At 43.2% G+C, this 15,965-nt stretch overlaps 1 long non-coding RNA gene across 2 annotated transcripts; it reads right to left on the bottom strand.

Annotated features, from left to right (window-relative positions):
• Window positions 1–2,181: 2,181 nt before the first annotated feature.
• LOC109491883 lies at window positions 2,182–14,959 on the bottom strand. Of its 2 annotated transcripts, none has more exons than XR_002145456.2 (3): window positions 14,702–14,959; window positions 5,262–5,377; window positions 2,182–2,428 (listed from the first exon to the last, which is right to left on the bottom strand). It is a non-coding gene; the product is annotated as an uncharacterized LOC109491883 (long non-coding RNA). The 2 variants fall into 2 exon arrangements; XR_002145457.2 differs by lacking the exon at window positions 14,702–14,959 and adding an exon at window positions 14,404–14,465.
• Between the last annotated feature and the right edge of the window lie 1,006 nt (window positions 14,960–15,965).

Here is a 15,965-nt window from a genome sequence, read left to right as displayed (position 1 = left end):
TGCTGTGCAGAGCCTGCTTCTGATTCTCTCTCCTTGTCTCTCTGACCCTCCCCCGCTTGCACTTGCTCTGTCTTTAAATAAATAAACTTTAAAAAAAAGTTCAGAATGCAAGACAAGACTCATGGATTTTAGCAGAGCAAATTATGAAGTATTCATTAATATGATTTCAAATTCCACATTGCAACTAACCTTTAAGAAACCACCAGTCTTTGATTTGGGTGTTATATCCAAGAATATCCACAATTATCCAAAAAGCTATGAAAATGCTCCTTCCTTTTCAAACTACAAATTTTGTAATTTAATGTAAAAGCAGATATGAGAAGGTTATGTTCTATCGAGCCTGGTATTAAAGAGATTTTCAAAAATATAGAATCCCACTTTTCTTCTTCTTATTTCTTTGTGTTGAAGACATATACCTATTTTTCATAATATATTTAATTTATTTTTATATGTAATGGATTTAGTGTTGCTAAGTGATTAATAGATACATTTTTAATTCCAATTTTTAAATGTTTATTACTGTGACTATAGATAGACATTAACCACATATGCAAAAGCTCTTCAATGGGGCAGTGTTTCTTACAAAGGCAAACAGTTCCTGAAACAGAAAGTTTGACAACCAGTAGAAAAAGATCTATGTTTCCTACTGCAAATCTTTTTTAAAATATTTATTTATTTTGAGAGATCAGGATGTGAGAGGACAAGAGAGGGAGGGGGAGAGAGAATCCCAAGCAGGCTCTGCGCTGTCAGCACAGAGCCTGACATGGGGCTCGATCCCAGGAGCGGTGAGATCAAGACCTGAGCCAAGATCAAGAGTCAGAAGCTTAGCCCACTGAGCCACCCAGGCACCCCTACTGAAAGTCTTGAATAGGAAAGAGAGGAGGTGCTGTGAAGAAGCGGGAAAATTAAGTGAGCTTCAGCTATCATCAAGGATTGAAACTCAGGAGAAAGAAATTGGCAGGCGCTTACAATTTGAGTAGGAAGTTCTTGGACCGTGAACTGGGAACAAACACTCAGTCAGCATCAATATCCATCTGATCTTTGCCTTGCACAGAATCCATAGCACGTGGTCACCATGTCTGTGGTTGCTTCCAGTAACGCAGGGACTTGGAACTCTTAAAAGAACCTCTTCTAGGGGCGCCTGGGTGGCGCAGTCGGTTAAGCGTCCGACTTCAGCCAGGTCACGATCTCGCGGTCCGTGAGTTCGAGCCCCACGTCAGGCTCTGGGCTGATGGCTCAGAGCCTGGAGCCTGTTTCCGATTCTGTGTCTCCCTCTCTCTCTGCCCCTCCCCCGTTCATGCTTTGTCTCTCTCTCTGTCCCCCCCCCCAAAAAAATAAATAAACGTTGAAAAAAAATTAAAAAAAAAAGAACCTCTTCTATCTTTGAAGGTGTCTGTTACTAAATTATTTCCGAAAATTTGTTTCCTTAAGACTTCCTCACAGTGGTATGTTTGTCCTCTTGAGACCACATAGAATTAAAAAAAAAAAAAAAAATCTTTCTTATATTAGCCTTCCAGATAGTTAAGGAGAAGCTTCCATTTTTTTATATAAATATCTTCAACTTCTGTAACGTTTCTTATTTACAGAGTGATACATAGTTGTAGTTGAAACAGCATTTCTAATATACCCATTATTTGTCTTTATGGTACTCCATTCACTGGTGTACAACCCCTCCCCCCCCCCCGAAAGGAAACATGATATCACAGATACAGTCTGATTAGTACAGTATAGGGGCCCCATCTTCTTTTTCCTAGGAGTCCATTAGAATTTTTTGGCAGGCACATAGCCTTTTTATTCATACTGCACATTTGACATCAGATATGGCTACATTTCTTGTTGTTCTTTATTTGTTTCACATGTTCCTATTAAGCCTTATCTCATCCATCATGAATAAGTGAGATTGGATTTTTGCACTAAATTTAGGGACCTTAAGCTCATCATCTATTGAATGTTATCTTGTTAGAACTGACATGCCAATATCACTCATTTAAATCTCTTTGGATCTCAGTTCTATCTTTTCAACACATCATATAACTTTCTACTGTGAAGCATCCACAGATTTGCTGTTTATCCAAGTCACTGATAAAATATTTAACAGGATAAGACCCCTTAATACCCTGCTAAAACCTTTCTCCTATAGGAGCTGAGTCAGAGCGAACAAAAGTCCAGATACACAGGCTATAGCGTTTTCTAGATTCACCAAAGGAAAATTTTTATTTCTGAAAGTGGCAAACAAATATGCTAATTTCCTGTTGGCGGGGCAAGGGGGGGATTTCTTTCGTTCTCCAGGATTCCTTGAAGATTTCCGATCATGGTTACAGTTGTGCGAATCTCCTTGACATAAATTTCTCATTGCCTTAGGATATCGTGGGCATAAACTCTTTTAAAATTGTTGGATCTGCCGTTTTCAGCCCAGATATCATGCTTTCTGACAAAAAGAGAAAAATCTAAGAATTAAGAGATGTGAAGTTCCATGTTAAATATGACAGTATTTTTCTTATATGATCTAAGTAGTGGGTGTGTCCCATTTCAATACTTTTTGCCTCCAAAAAGACGCCATTGACCCCAGTTCCCTGCAACTTAACCTGCCTACCATTTAGGTATGCTGACTCTTTATAGTCATAATTAGTTATTTCCTTTTATTTCCCTTATTTTCCAGAGTGCAAAATAACACTGAGGTGTGGGGGGAATTCCACCTGCCTTTCTTTGCGTCTTTGAAAGAATTCCCTGTAATTTCATCTTGTGCCTTCCATTTGTGTCTATTTTTCAATGTTTTGATATATGCCTTCTAAAAATCTAGAATATTCAGTGTTTTGTTCTCTGGACATTAAGGACACCAAGACGAAACAGTCACTCTCTCCCAATTTTTCTCAGTTTCATGTCCCGAGCAAAGTTTTCTTGTTGGTTTTATACTGTGTAGTATCCATGCCATTTGCTGCCCCCCCATATTCTAAAGAAAATTACCAGAAATGTCCTTTGGTTTTTTTGATGTGTCCTTTGATTTTACCAGCGTGAGATGCCCTGGAAATGTACACCTGTTTGAAGTTTCTAATATTGCCCGTGTATCATGCTTCTGTGCTGGCTTAGTTACCACTACATCTGTCTGGCTGGGCAATTCATAGTACATTCCCACAACAATATTCTAGTCCATTTTACTTCTTACTTATGTATTCTTATGTCCATGAAATTTCCATCCTTGGGTTCTCGAATATCCACACAAATGTATCTTCTTGGCATATGTGACTCCTATGACTTGGTGTTTTCTGAATTCTTGTTTTGCTTTTGTTATGATACTTTAGTCTTGCAACCCATGACCACCAGGCTTTAGGGGCATTTGAGAAGTTTCCACTGTACTGCCAGATGCTACACCACCCCATTCTCTATTACTTATCCAAAGTCTCTACATCCATGTCTGGGCCTCTGAGGCCATGAACACTGTTTTCAAACCCTTCTTGTTCAAGTGAGTCACTAGCTCCCCAGCACTGCCACTCATTTCTTCATAACCTATGTATTCACTGTTCTATTTGGAAATGACTGTTAGAATTGGAAGTTAGAAGCAAGGCCTCTTCAGCCCCATTTGGACCATATCTGCCCAAAAGATCTCTTGTCAGACTTACCGATTTAGAAATAAAAGTAGCACCCAGCTTGTTGGGATGGGGCCATTAACATGGAGAGGATATTGTGTAGTAGGAGGTGGGTCAGTATATGAGGGTTTTGTGAATCATTATTTGCAAACACATCTTTAAACACTGAGCTCGGGACGGCTCAGTGGAAATAGCACGCCCATCATTTTTGTCGCACTGCCTATGTCAGAAGAGAACATTCCTCAGCATTCCATTAACATGACTTGAGCCCACGTGGCCAGGTGCATACCCCAGCACAGAACATGCCTTGTCCAAAATGGCGCATGCTTTCAGGCCCATGAGGAGCACAGCTGGCCTGCCCTTGCAACACTCTTGATGCTGTCTCCATTCGCACCACAGACTGACTAATTATTCACAGTGTGTGAGGCCCGGAGAGATATTCCTGTCTGGAAGCTTGTGCTATAACACTGTCACTAGCAAGAGTGTGTTCTCAGGGCCCACTTTTCTAGATAGAAATACCTCATGAAGGCATGGGAGTGTGCTGCAGTTATTAAAGGGACACCTGGTGATTTATCTTTCAAAGGCCCCCAGTAACTTTTGAAACCCTGATATTTTTGCAAATTAGCAGCTGTGGCCTTTTCTGAGCTAGGGCCCAGCATAAAGCTTTCAATACTGTTACAATGCGATGCATTTGCCACTTGGATCAATACCACAGATTCCATTAAGCTGTGCCTGGCATCCTGCTTTCTACCTATCATTGGTGACCTCCTTTCCCTGCTTCCATTTTCAAACCTCTGCAACACTGTACAAGGAACCTATTAAGTGTTCCAAATTAAGGAGGATTTATGCAAGTCTCTTTCTCTTTTCCCTGCTATGAGCTTGGGAATCACAGTGAGTGACACTATAGGTCCTCAGAAATGAGCCTGCATATAAAGTATGGTTCTCTTTAATAAGAACACCTGCTAATGATAGTCACTTGATGATAATGTGCAGGGACTGACCTCAAACTATGGCCTCCCAGTGCCCATCCCTGGTGACAAACTTATACAATAGTCTCACTTTATCTTGTACTCTGGAAATATGGATCAGTTTCTCTCTCTCTCTCTCTCTCTCTCTCTCTCTCTCTCTCTCTCTGGTTGTTCTCATATGAGGAATGGGCAGTGAGCCACAGTAACCTTTAATCTATTTGAAACTGTGAGACATCTCCCCAGGAAAATTCATTTGTACACATATGCAAACATTTGCATGGAATTAGAGGTTGTTTAAAGCCCCATCATGTCCATTTATGGGATCCCTAGGGATTCAACGGGCCCTAGGTTCTAGGGAGGCCTCCACGGGATCCTTAGTACCTGACAACGTGGACAAGTCACATCCCTCCAGAAAGGAAAAATAGAGAAAGAAAATTACATCTTTACCAACTCTGTAAAAAATCATGCTTATTGAGGTACAACTTATATACAGTAAAAATCACCATTTCTAGGTGTACATTGTAAGCAGAGCCGCCATCGTAAATAATATATAGAATATTTCCAAGCCCTGAAAAGTTCCTTTGTGCCCTGTTGTAGTAAATCACCACCCCTCACCTCCTGCCCCGAAAACTACTGATCTGATTTTTGTCTCTAAAGTTTTATCTTTTATCGAATGCCGTGTAAGTTGACCCATAGAGCACAGGCATACCTCGGAGATATTACGGGTCCAGTTCCTGGTCTTGAGGACCTCCCGATCCAGTGTGCTGTGTGTCCCAAGAGGAGGATGTTTAGGAGGCATTTGGAAAGCACTGTGGGCAGCTCAACCTAGAAGCGAAGGGAAAGTTTCCAGAGATCGGAAGACCCCTCTGCGGAGTCTGAAGGACGTGTGAGACGCTGGCAAAGGAAACTTGGAGGGTGTGATGAGACCACGGGAATAGGGTGAACAAGGATATGAGACCTGAAGAAATGTGAGCAAGGTGTGCAAAAACATCACCACCACTGGAAGATAAAGTGCAAGGTGGGGACTGTCAGGAAATGACGACAAAGACACGATAAGGACCACATCACAATAAAATGAGTATCATAATAAAGTAAGTCAAATAAATTGTTTGGTTTCTCAGTACACATAAAAGTTACGTTTTGTTTTGTTTTGTTTTGTTTTTTTGTTTTGAGAGACAGAGAGTGCTTGAGGGGCAGAGGGAGGAGGGAGAGGGAGAGAGAGGCAGAGAGAGAGAGAGTATCTTAAGCAGACTCCACACTCAGTGCAGAGCCTGACATGAGGCATGATCCCAGATGACACTGGGGTCATGACCTGAGCCGAAACCAAGAGTCAGACGGCTCAACCAACTTAGCCACCCATGTGTCCCCCCTTTTTATTTAAATTTATGTTTACATTATACTGTATTAGGTGCGCAATACCATTATGTCTAAAAATGTACATACCTTAATTTAAAAATACTTTATGTTAAAAAATGGTAGCCACCATCTGAGCTTTCAGTGAGTCATAATCTTTTGCTGGTGGAGGGCTTGCATTGATGTTGATGTCGATGTTGATGGCTGCTGACTGATCAGGGTGGTTGTTGGGGTGGCTGTGGCAATGGCGTGAAATAAGATGACAGTGAAATTTACCACATTGACCCTTCTCTCCATGAGTGATTTCTCTATTGCACGCGATGCTGTTGGATAGCATTTTACCCACAGAAGAACTTCTTTCAAAATTGGAGTCAACCCTCTCAAACCCTTGCTGCTGTTTTCTGTTTTGTTAACCGAGTTCATGTAATATTCCAAACCCTGTGTAGTCATTTCAACAATCTTCGTAACATCTCCACCAGGAGTAGTTTCCATCTCAAGAAACCTTACCTTCTTTGCTCATCCATAAGAAGCAACTCCTGATCCCCTCATTTTATGATGAGTTGGTAAAAATTCAGTCCGATCTTCAGGCTCCGCTTCTAGTTCTCTTGCTATTTCCACCACATCTGCAGCTCCTTACTCCTCTCAAGTCTTGAACCCCTCACAGTCACCCATGAGGATTGAAAGCAACTTCTTCCACATTCCTGTTAATGTCGATATTCGACCTCTTCCCATGAATCACAAATGTTCTTAATGGCATCTAGAATGGTGAATCCTTTACATAAGGTTTTCAATTTACTTTGCCCAGATCCATCAGAGGAATCACTATCCATGGCAACTATAGCCTTACAAAATGTATTTCTTAAATAATAGGACTGCAAGTTGAAATTACTCCTTGGTCCATAAGCTACAGAACAGATGCTGTGTTGGGAAGCATGAAACGACATTACAGCTCGCTGTGCCATCCCCATCAGAGCTCTTGGGTGACCAGGCACATTGTCGACAAGCAGTGATATTTTAAAAAGAATTTTTTTTTCTTTCCTGAGCAGTAAGTCTCAACAGTGGGTTTAAAATATTCAGCAAACCATGTTGTAAACAGGTGTGCTGTCATCTAGACTTTGTTGCTCCATTTATACAGCACAGGCAGAGTCCATTTAGCATATTTCTTAAGGGCCCTAGGATTTTCGTAGGGGTAAGTGAGTGCTAGCTTCAGCTTAAAGTCACAAACTGCATTAGTCCCTAAAAAAAATAGCCTGTTCTTTGAAGCATTGAAGCCAGGCATTGACTTCTCTCTAGCTGTGAAAGTCTTAGGTGGCATCTTCTTCCAAGGGAAGGCCATTTAATCTACATTGAAAATCTGTTGTGTAGCAATGACACCTATATTAATTACCTTAGCAGACTCTTCTGGAGAACTTGATGCAGCTCCTACATTCGCACTTGCTGTCTTAGTTTACACTGTTAAGTTACGCAGATGGCTTCTTTCCTTAAACCTCATGAACCAACCTCTGCCATCTTCACATTTTTTTTTTCTGCAGCTTCCTCACCTCTCTCAACCTTTCATAGAATGGAAGAGAGGTCAGGCCTTACTCTGGATTAGGCGTTGCTGGTTAAGTCTTCTATCCAGACCACGAAAACTCTCTCCACGTCAGCAAGAAGGCTTTCTTGTCATTTGTGTTTACTGATGTAGCGCTTTTAATTGCCTTCAGGAACTTCTCCTTTGCATTCACAGCTTGGCTGACTGGCACAAGAGGCCTAGCTTTTGGTCTGCCTTAACTTTCAACACACCTTCCTCACCAAGCTTGATCATTTCTAGCTTGGGCTTGAAAGGGAGAGACGTGTGAGCCTTCCTTTCACTTGTACACTTAGAGGTCAGTGTACGGTTATTAATTGGCCTCCTCTCTTTTCTTTTCCTTTACTTAAAAAGATTTTTAAGTTTCTTTATTTATTTTGAGAGGAGGGTGGGCAGAGAAAGAGGGAAAGAGAGAGAGAATCCCAGGCAGGCTCTGCAATGTCAGCACAGAGACCGACGCAGAGGGCTCGATCTCACAAACCAGGAGACTGTGACCTGAGCTGAAATCAAGAGCCAGACGCTTAACCAACTAAGCCACCCAGACGTCCCTTAATTGGCCTACTTTCAATAGTGTTGTGTCTCAGGGAATAGGGAGGCCTCAGGAGAGGGAGAGAGATGGGGAATCGTTGCTCAGTGGAGAGGCCAGAGCACACATACGTCAACTGAGTTAGTTGTCTTAGGTGGGCATGGTTTGTGGCACTCCAGAACAAGGACAATAGTAACATCAAAGATCCCTGATCAGAGATCACCATAACCAATATAATAATAATGAAGGAGTTTGAAATATTACGAGTATTACCAAAATGGGACACAGAGACATAAAGTGAGCAAATGCTATGGGAAAAATGGCGCCGATAGACTTGTTCCATAGAAGTTTGCCACCAACCTTCAACTTGTGAAGAATGCAGTATCTGTGAAGTGCAATGACATGAAGAAAAAAAAAATGAGGTGTGCCTGTCCCTAGCCCTTTGTGTTTGACTTAAGTCAATTAGTATGGTGCTCATGACCTTTTCTAAGGGAAAATCCAAAATAAAGTGAGAGCCAGTGAATGAGCTCATCCTACATAGATACAGGGGAGCGACAGTTTGAGGTCCATCCCTGAAGCTTGTCATCAAGTTACCATAGGTCGCTGATTTCTTACTGAAGAGACTGCTATCCTGTGCATGTTCTTGCACAAGTCAGAAGTTTGTTCTTTTTTTACTGCTGAGAAGTATTCCACTCTATGAATATAGCACAACTTGCTAACTTTTTATGTCCTTAATAACATGTTTTATTTTTATGTTGATTCTTTTGTTTCAGCTTAATATAAGACCAGTAGGAGTGGGGTAGGTCATCTTTGGCTTTCTTCAGAGCATGGTCTTCCTACTCCCCCCATGTGCATGGAGTAGAAGTGGCAACTAACATATATGGAGACCCTGTTATGTGTGGAATGCTGTGTGAGGCATTTTTCTTAGTTCTGGAAGCTTTCTGTGAAATAGGAATTAACATTCCCATTTTGTTCGTACAGGATGCCAAGAGAGACTAACTGCTAGTTAGGGTACAGAGAAGGCAGAACCCAAGTCCTTTTGGATTCAATATCTTTGCTTGAGTTTTTAGAATCCCTCAATCAACTTTGACCATTGACCTAGGATGGAGAAGAGGTAGGAGGTGAACACTGAGAAATATATAGATATGTGATGAACCTGTAGTCCCCGGGGAATCCCTTACCACCCTTCTGTCCCTCACCATCTTCTCTCACCCCTCACCCCATACCAAGCCGATCAGCACCTGACCACAGCACTTCTTAGGCACAAGCTGGTCAGTGGAGCAGTCCCTCGGGGTCATCGGAAACAAACTCGGCCATTTCAGAAAACGCCGGAAAGACTTAGAGAAAGGAAGATCCTTTCTTGTAAATCTAGCGGGGAGAATTTTTCTCTCTCCCTCTTCAGTTCAAAGAGGATACTGTTGACTCAATTATTCAGCTTATTTGAGCCCTCGCTGAGACACGCCAGATCCCCATCCCCTCTGTTTCCCCAAACAGTAAGAGGTGTTGGGATCCAGGCGGGACTGTGTATCTGGTATGTAGGAGAGGAACTGGCAGAGCTCAGGGTGAAATGCATTCTTGCCCCTTCATTCCTGTGGCCTGGAGGTTAACATTCAACTATACTAGGGTCTAAGAAATTGCCTCCTTTGCCAGAATTAAATGAAATCTAATGAAACAGAAATCCAGGTCAGTGTGGTTCAGGATCAGACCTTCAACTCTTGCATTTGCTGGCAGCTCCTCTTGTAATAATTAAACAGAAAGTCGTAGGCAGGCAACAGTGAAATCCATTGCTAATCTTGCCCCTCATCAGCCTATCTTCCTAAATGTTCCTTAATTAAGGTTTCTAAATGCTCTGCATTCCCTCTGCAACCAGGGTACCAAAATGAAGCTGACTGCTTCGGGGATGCCCAACAACCAGAGGTGGAAGGTCTTCCAGAGGGTATTTCTCATCCAGAACGTGCAAAAGAAGAAAAGAAAAAAGAAAAAGCAGAAATAAAGTGCAATAACCAGAAATGCATGTGAGAATGAGCAGAGAAATGGGGACAGGGAGGGTTGGGAGGGGAACTTTTTTTTTTTTTTTCTGGAGGATTTCACTTTAAGGATTCTGAAGGCGTATCGCTGGCTTTATCACGGCTTCTCCAACACGCCAGGGAGTGAATGAAACAGCTGTCACATTTAAACACACACAGCGGTAATCCTCCACTGAGCACAATGCCAGGACAGAACAGAAAATCTATCAACACTTACAATGCATTCTATTTATTTAGCGACTCATCCCCTTCTACCAAAAGTTCCATCTGTGGGGTTGAGACTGGGGCCACATGCCGCTGGTGGCTTTTTGTGGTTTGACAACTACCGAAGGAGGGACTATGGGAGGTGGTCAGATGTGGTAGGTGGGCGTTGGAAGGTGTAAAAGTCACAGAACTGGGACTTGAAGATGACCAAAGGTGTGTGGCACAGTGAACCCACAGGGTCCTTCACATCAAGAGGCAAAGGAATGTAAGAAATGCCCCGGGTACTTCCCCCTTCTCTTTCTCAACATCTTCATTTAAAAGACCAAGATCTCTATTTCTTCTCCTTCCATGGACTGTATGTCTTCCCAGGAGATGTGTGCTGATCACTAGGGGCCTAGGAGGGAAAGCAGAACTGCTTTGAGGGGTCATAAAGCAAGCTGCCTGACCAAGTATCGCGTAGAAAGAACAGTCTGGAGAGAACATCTAAAGTGCCTCGACATCAATAGGATCTAAAAATATTTACTTATTAATTATGGTACATTAAACAATGAGGATTGCACATAGCAGATCTGGCAGGAATTTTAAAACCATATGTGCAGTTCCCCGTAAGGAAACCATACACTAGAGAAGTGGTGGGTGCCGATCCCCCTGCTCCCCAGGAAACGCAGAGCCAGAACCAAGGACCCCTGAAGGTTGCCTTGGTGTGCACACCGGTAAGAATGAAATCTGGACAGGGGAATGGACGTTCATAAGGGGGTCTCAAGTGGAAAAAATGAGGCAGGTAAGGAGAATGGGAAGAAAAGACAACTGAAACACACAGATAAAGAAATTTACTGTCACTGGCCTTCTAAAGGCTCTCAGCTGGGTGCAGCTCAAGAACCATGGAGAGTTGCAGAGAACCAGGATAGAATTCAGGAGAGAAACCCACAGATTATGAGAGGGCTGACACACAGACTAGCAGATTAAATCTCAACAAGAAGCTGCCAAAACGTACGTTAATGAATAGTCTTTTAAAAGCTTGTTCGGTGTAATTCAATTACATTCAAAGAAGTTTAATTCAGATAGTATGTTCTCACCCAGCCCCTGTGAGACTTTGTGCCAGGCACTGGAGGTAGCACAAAAGTGAACATGCATGGCTCTCCCAGTGGTTCCAGTCTGGAATCAGGGAATAAATCATTAGGAACTGTGTGATCTGGGAGGAAGAGCACCGGATTTGGACTCAGACAGTTGGAGATCTGAATCTTGCCTCCAGCACATTCTACCGTGTGACTTCAGAGAAGGCAACTCTGTTCCCCCGCCTTATACATCATAGGATTGCTATCAAATCTAAAAGGTGTACAAAGCTCTGTCTGTTAGCAGAGCGCAATGAATGTTAGCTTCTTTTTCCTGTAAATACTACACTCTAGGGTGAGAAAAGGCAGGGTGTGTTTGGGAAAAATGGAGAATTCACTCTGGCTAGAGCCGGGGGCTCGTGACATAGAGGAAGATCAAGTGGAAAAGGCTTGGGATAATACACACAGGGCCTGGGATGCAGGGTTCAAGGCTGTATGGGAACGAGGGAGAGTCTTAGACTTATACTTGGGTCAATGACGACACAAGAAGTAGGCTTGAGGAGGAGAGGGCAAACCCCAGGAAAAAATCCACTGTTATAGTCCAAGTCAGAATTTATGAGTCTAGGGGCGCCTGGGTGGCGCAGTCTGTTGAGCGTCCGACTTCAGCCAGGTCACGATCTCGCGGTCTGTGAGTTCGAGCCCCCGCATCGGGCTCTGGGCTGATGGCTCGGAGCCTGGAGCCTGTTTCCTATTCTGTGTCTCCCTCTCTCTCTCTGCCCCTCGCCCGTTCATGCTCTGTCTCTCTCTGTCCCCAAAATAAATAAACGTTGAAAAAAAAATTTAGAATTTATGAGTCTGTTAAGCAACCGATTCTTGATTTGGGCTCAGGTGTTGGTCTTGGTGGTCCATGAGATCAAGCCCCGTGCTGGGCTCTACGCTAATAGAGCATGAACCCTGCTTGGGATCCTCTCTCTCCTCTACCTCTGCCTCTCTCTCTCTCTCTCTCTCTCTCACACAGACATACACACAAAATAAATAAAATTTTTAAAAAATTAAAATCATAAAGTTTCATGAGGTCAGGGGTCTTTGTTTGCCTGGCATATAATAGGAGCATATTCAATACTTCTTGGAATGAAAAGAAAGGGAAAAAGTACAAAACGGCCCCATGATTCTTTGCCTCAGTAGCTAGAAGGATGCTTTACAGAGCATTATAGAGGAAAGGCAGGTGAACAAGTTTGGACAGCAAGCTGACCAGCTGTTTTCAGTTTCCTCTAAATAAAAGTAGGCTTCAGTACAATTGTGGAAGATTGACATTCCAGATTTTCCACATCAAATGCGGTCAAGTATTTGTGTGTGTTGCTAAACAGAACAGAGAGAAAGGGACTGTGGCCAGAGCCCTTTTGCGGTTCAGATGTTTGGCTGTCTGATGGAGAGGGGGCTTTTTGACATGTCTGAAGAAAGAAAAGGATACGGTAGTTGAGCTTCCGGTCCAGCCCATCCTCCCAAAGCTGAGCCCCCACTGCTCAGCCGCTCTGCAAAGGAGATAATGCTTCCCATCAGCCCTCAGGTGCCCCACACTGAGAATGCACGTCAAGGCCCAGAGCCTTGTTGGCAGGGCTGATGAGCTGGGCTTTGTCTGTCTCTGTGTCTTAGGCTCTTCTCTGCACCGCCCCGGTTAGCAGCTTCGGAAATGTGGAACACGTTGTAATCCTTAACTCCACTGTTTTGAGACGTCCCTGCAATGGCTATAATAATCATCTTACAAACAACCTAGAACAAGCTCTAATTGCTTCTAATGTTGTATTACGGCTGGGATATGGGGAGAGCAGAGACATGCTGACTGTCACAACCCTGCTCTGATTATATGGTACCTCAGGGAGCATTTGTATGGAAGAAAAGGCAACAAGCCTATTGTTCTTCCTTCTTTTGTGGGGGGAGTTGGCTCAGTGGAGCCCTCCCCGCACCCAGGCAGCGAAAGAGAGAGGATCCTGAGCCGGCAGAGGAACCCAAAGCTTCTGGTGCCCTGTGAACAATAAGAATAATTTGATGTACAGACAAAGGAGCAGGGATGTATTCTTACTTCCCTTAACTACTGCTGGTGATGGTGCTTATGAGCCAGCAACTTTTACCATCGAAAAAGTCCTCAAGTGCTAATGACTTCCTGAGACAAGGCACCAACCCAAGGCAGTGAGATGTTCTGAATCAATGAGGGAATCAATGAATGGGTAAGTGGATCACTGATGGAGCCAACTCTTACTGAGATCCTAAAAAATACCGGGGTTTCACACAAATTACTGCATCAGTCCCTTTCAATAACTCTCTCAGGAAGGTTCTAAATCGCCTCCTTTCAATAGATGAAGAAACTGGAGCTCAGGAAAGTTAGGTGGGGTAGTCCAAGAATCACACACACACACACACACACACACACACAAACCCTCACAAGTGAGAGAATCAGGACTCAAGTATCCAGCCCCATGTTGTTCCTGTATACATGACCTTCCTACATCCTCCGGTTTGGGGAGATTGGCTCTAATTTGGTTCGGATGGTCGTCGCTGGTACAGTCATGTGACTGACCCTCAGTTTACCCTCTCAACTCTCTTCTGTCTCCACAGAGTCTGGCACTGCAGTCTGAGCCTCTGTTCTAGAGCCGCCTTCCCCCCTCATAGAGCACCTTACCTCCGAAGCCTTCAAATCTTTTGAAAACTTTCCCAATTATTATTTTATCTCATATTGATAACATCCCTGTGTGGGTCAAGAAGGCAGGTGCCATGATTTCCCATTTTCCGGTCAAGTGGACTGAAACCTCCCACTGGAGGCATACAGCAAGTTGCTGAAAGAATCAGGACTTGCACCCAACTGCTTGACTACTGGGGTTAACGTTCTCCACCAGTCTGGATCCAGCCCAACCCAACCCCAGCTTCAGATTGTCAGACTATCGGAGCAAACAGGATGGGCTGTGGCTTTGTTTAGGGAAGTGGAGACAGAAGGGGGGGGATTCTGGCAAAGCAGGGCATGGATGCCAGTTAGATTCTTTACATCCTGATGTGTTCCTGCCATAGACAACTTTCTAACCCCTGAACAAATAAAATACAAATCCTAAAGATTTATTGAAAAATCCTACCTCTAGGGGCATCTGGATGACTCAGTCGGTTAAGCGTCCAACTCAGTTGGGCTCAGGTCATGATCCCAGTGTCGTGGGATTGAGCCCCGCATTGGGCTCCGCCTATAGCGTAGAGCCTGGTTGAGATTCTCTCTCTCTTTCCTTCTGCCCTTCTCTTCTGCCTGTGCTCTCTCTCTTTCTCAAAAAAAAAAAAAAAAGAAAGAAAATCAAATAAGTAAATAAATAAAATGAAAAACATTTTTTAAATCCTACCTCTAAAGATAAAAATTATACCACCAGAGTCCTGCCCCCTGCTTACCTGTGTTTGAGATAAATGTGAGAAGTTAACCTTGTGGGCAGGTAATAGCTTATCTTTCACTGCTTCCCATCCAGAAGATCTCCATAGGGACCATCTCCCCACCAGGATTCACGTCCTCTGGGACAGCGTGGGTGCCTGAAGCTGCGTCTACATATCTTGAGTTTGCTCTCGCCTGCCCAAGGCCTGGATTCCCCAGCCCTGGCAGATGTACACCGAGGTCCTCCTGCTCCTTTCTGTCTAGAAGCTGTCTCATAAAAGCAGAGCAGTAATCATTTACTCTGCTATTCACACAACATTAGCTACGTTCCAAGCACTCTGCAGACCTTAACCCCTTCAGGCCCCTTGCCAAACAAGTTGGAGAGCACAGGAAGAATTCATTAAACCAACATTCCGTTGAATGAGTCACCCGAGATGCCCCACGGTTTACAATCTGATACACTGAAGAGTGGAATTTGCCTGCCTTTAGTATTTTGACAGGATGGAACTAACCTTGAGAGCGAGTGAAAAATACCTGGCTCTAGACACACATCCATTCATTTATTCCTTAAATATTTATTGTCTGCCTACTATGTGCCAGGCACATATTTGTCGAGGGTTGGTACAGGGGTTGACTATCTAGTAAGACAGACTGCCACAATTTCCTCTTATAATTTATTACCCACCTATTTAAGCCTTTAAAGTCCTGGTAAGGCCCAGAGAAAGTCTGGAAATCAGATTGATAAGGCAAACGCCATACTCGGAACAAAGGCTGTATCTGTAACTGACATGCAAAATCTCTGCCTTGCCGCCCAAAAAAAGAAGAAAAAAAAAAAGAAAAGAAAAGAAAAGAAAAGAAAAACACCCAAAAAACAAAAACAAAAAACAAAAGAAAACAAAAAAAAACCCACCCAAAACAAAACCCACAAAACATAAATAAATAAATATAAATGAGAACAAACAACAACAACAAATCCACCTCGCCCATATCAGTTGACACTTCCCACAATGCACTGCAAAGTCAATTTGTGTAGACATGCACAGAAGGGCTCTTTTCATTTGCGACGGTGGATCGCAGCAAACCCCGTGTTTCGTTCATGTAATTAAGCCAACGTGTCAAAACAATTACCTCATATAGACAGCGACTGGCAACACACTTTTTCTTTTTTTTACTTTTCGTAAAATTTCCTTTGAGCGGAGTGATCAAGAAGGTTGCTTGCCGAATATGGGGGACCTTGTTTCAATTTGCCTATTTCTGAAAAAAGGTCACCACGCGGCTCCAAGCATG

This window comes from Felis catus, chromosome D1 (assembly GCF_018350175.1).
Source record: "Felis catus isolate Fca126 chromosome D1, F.catus_Fca126_mat1.0, whole genome shotgun sequence".
NCBI lineage: Eukaryota > Metazoa > Chordata > Mammalia > Carnivora > Felidae > Felis > Felis catus.
Note: the sequence above shows the minus strand (reverse complement) of the source record. Positions and strands in the feature narration are given on the sequence as shown.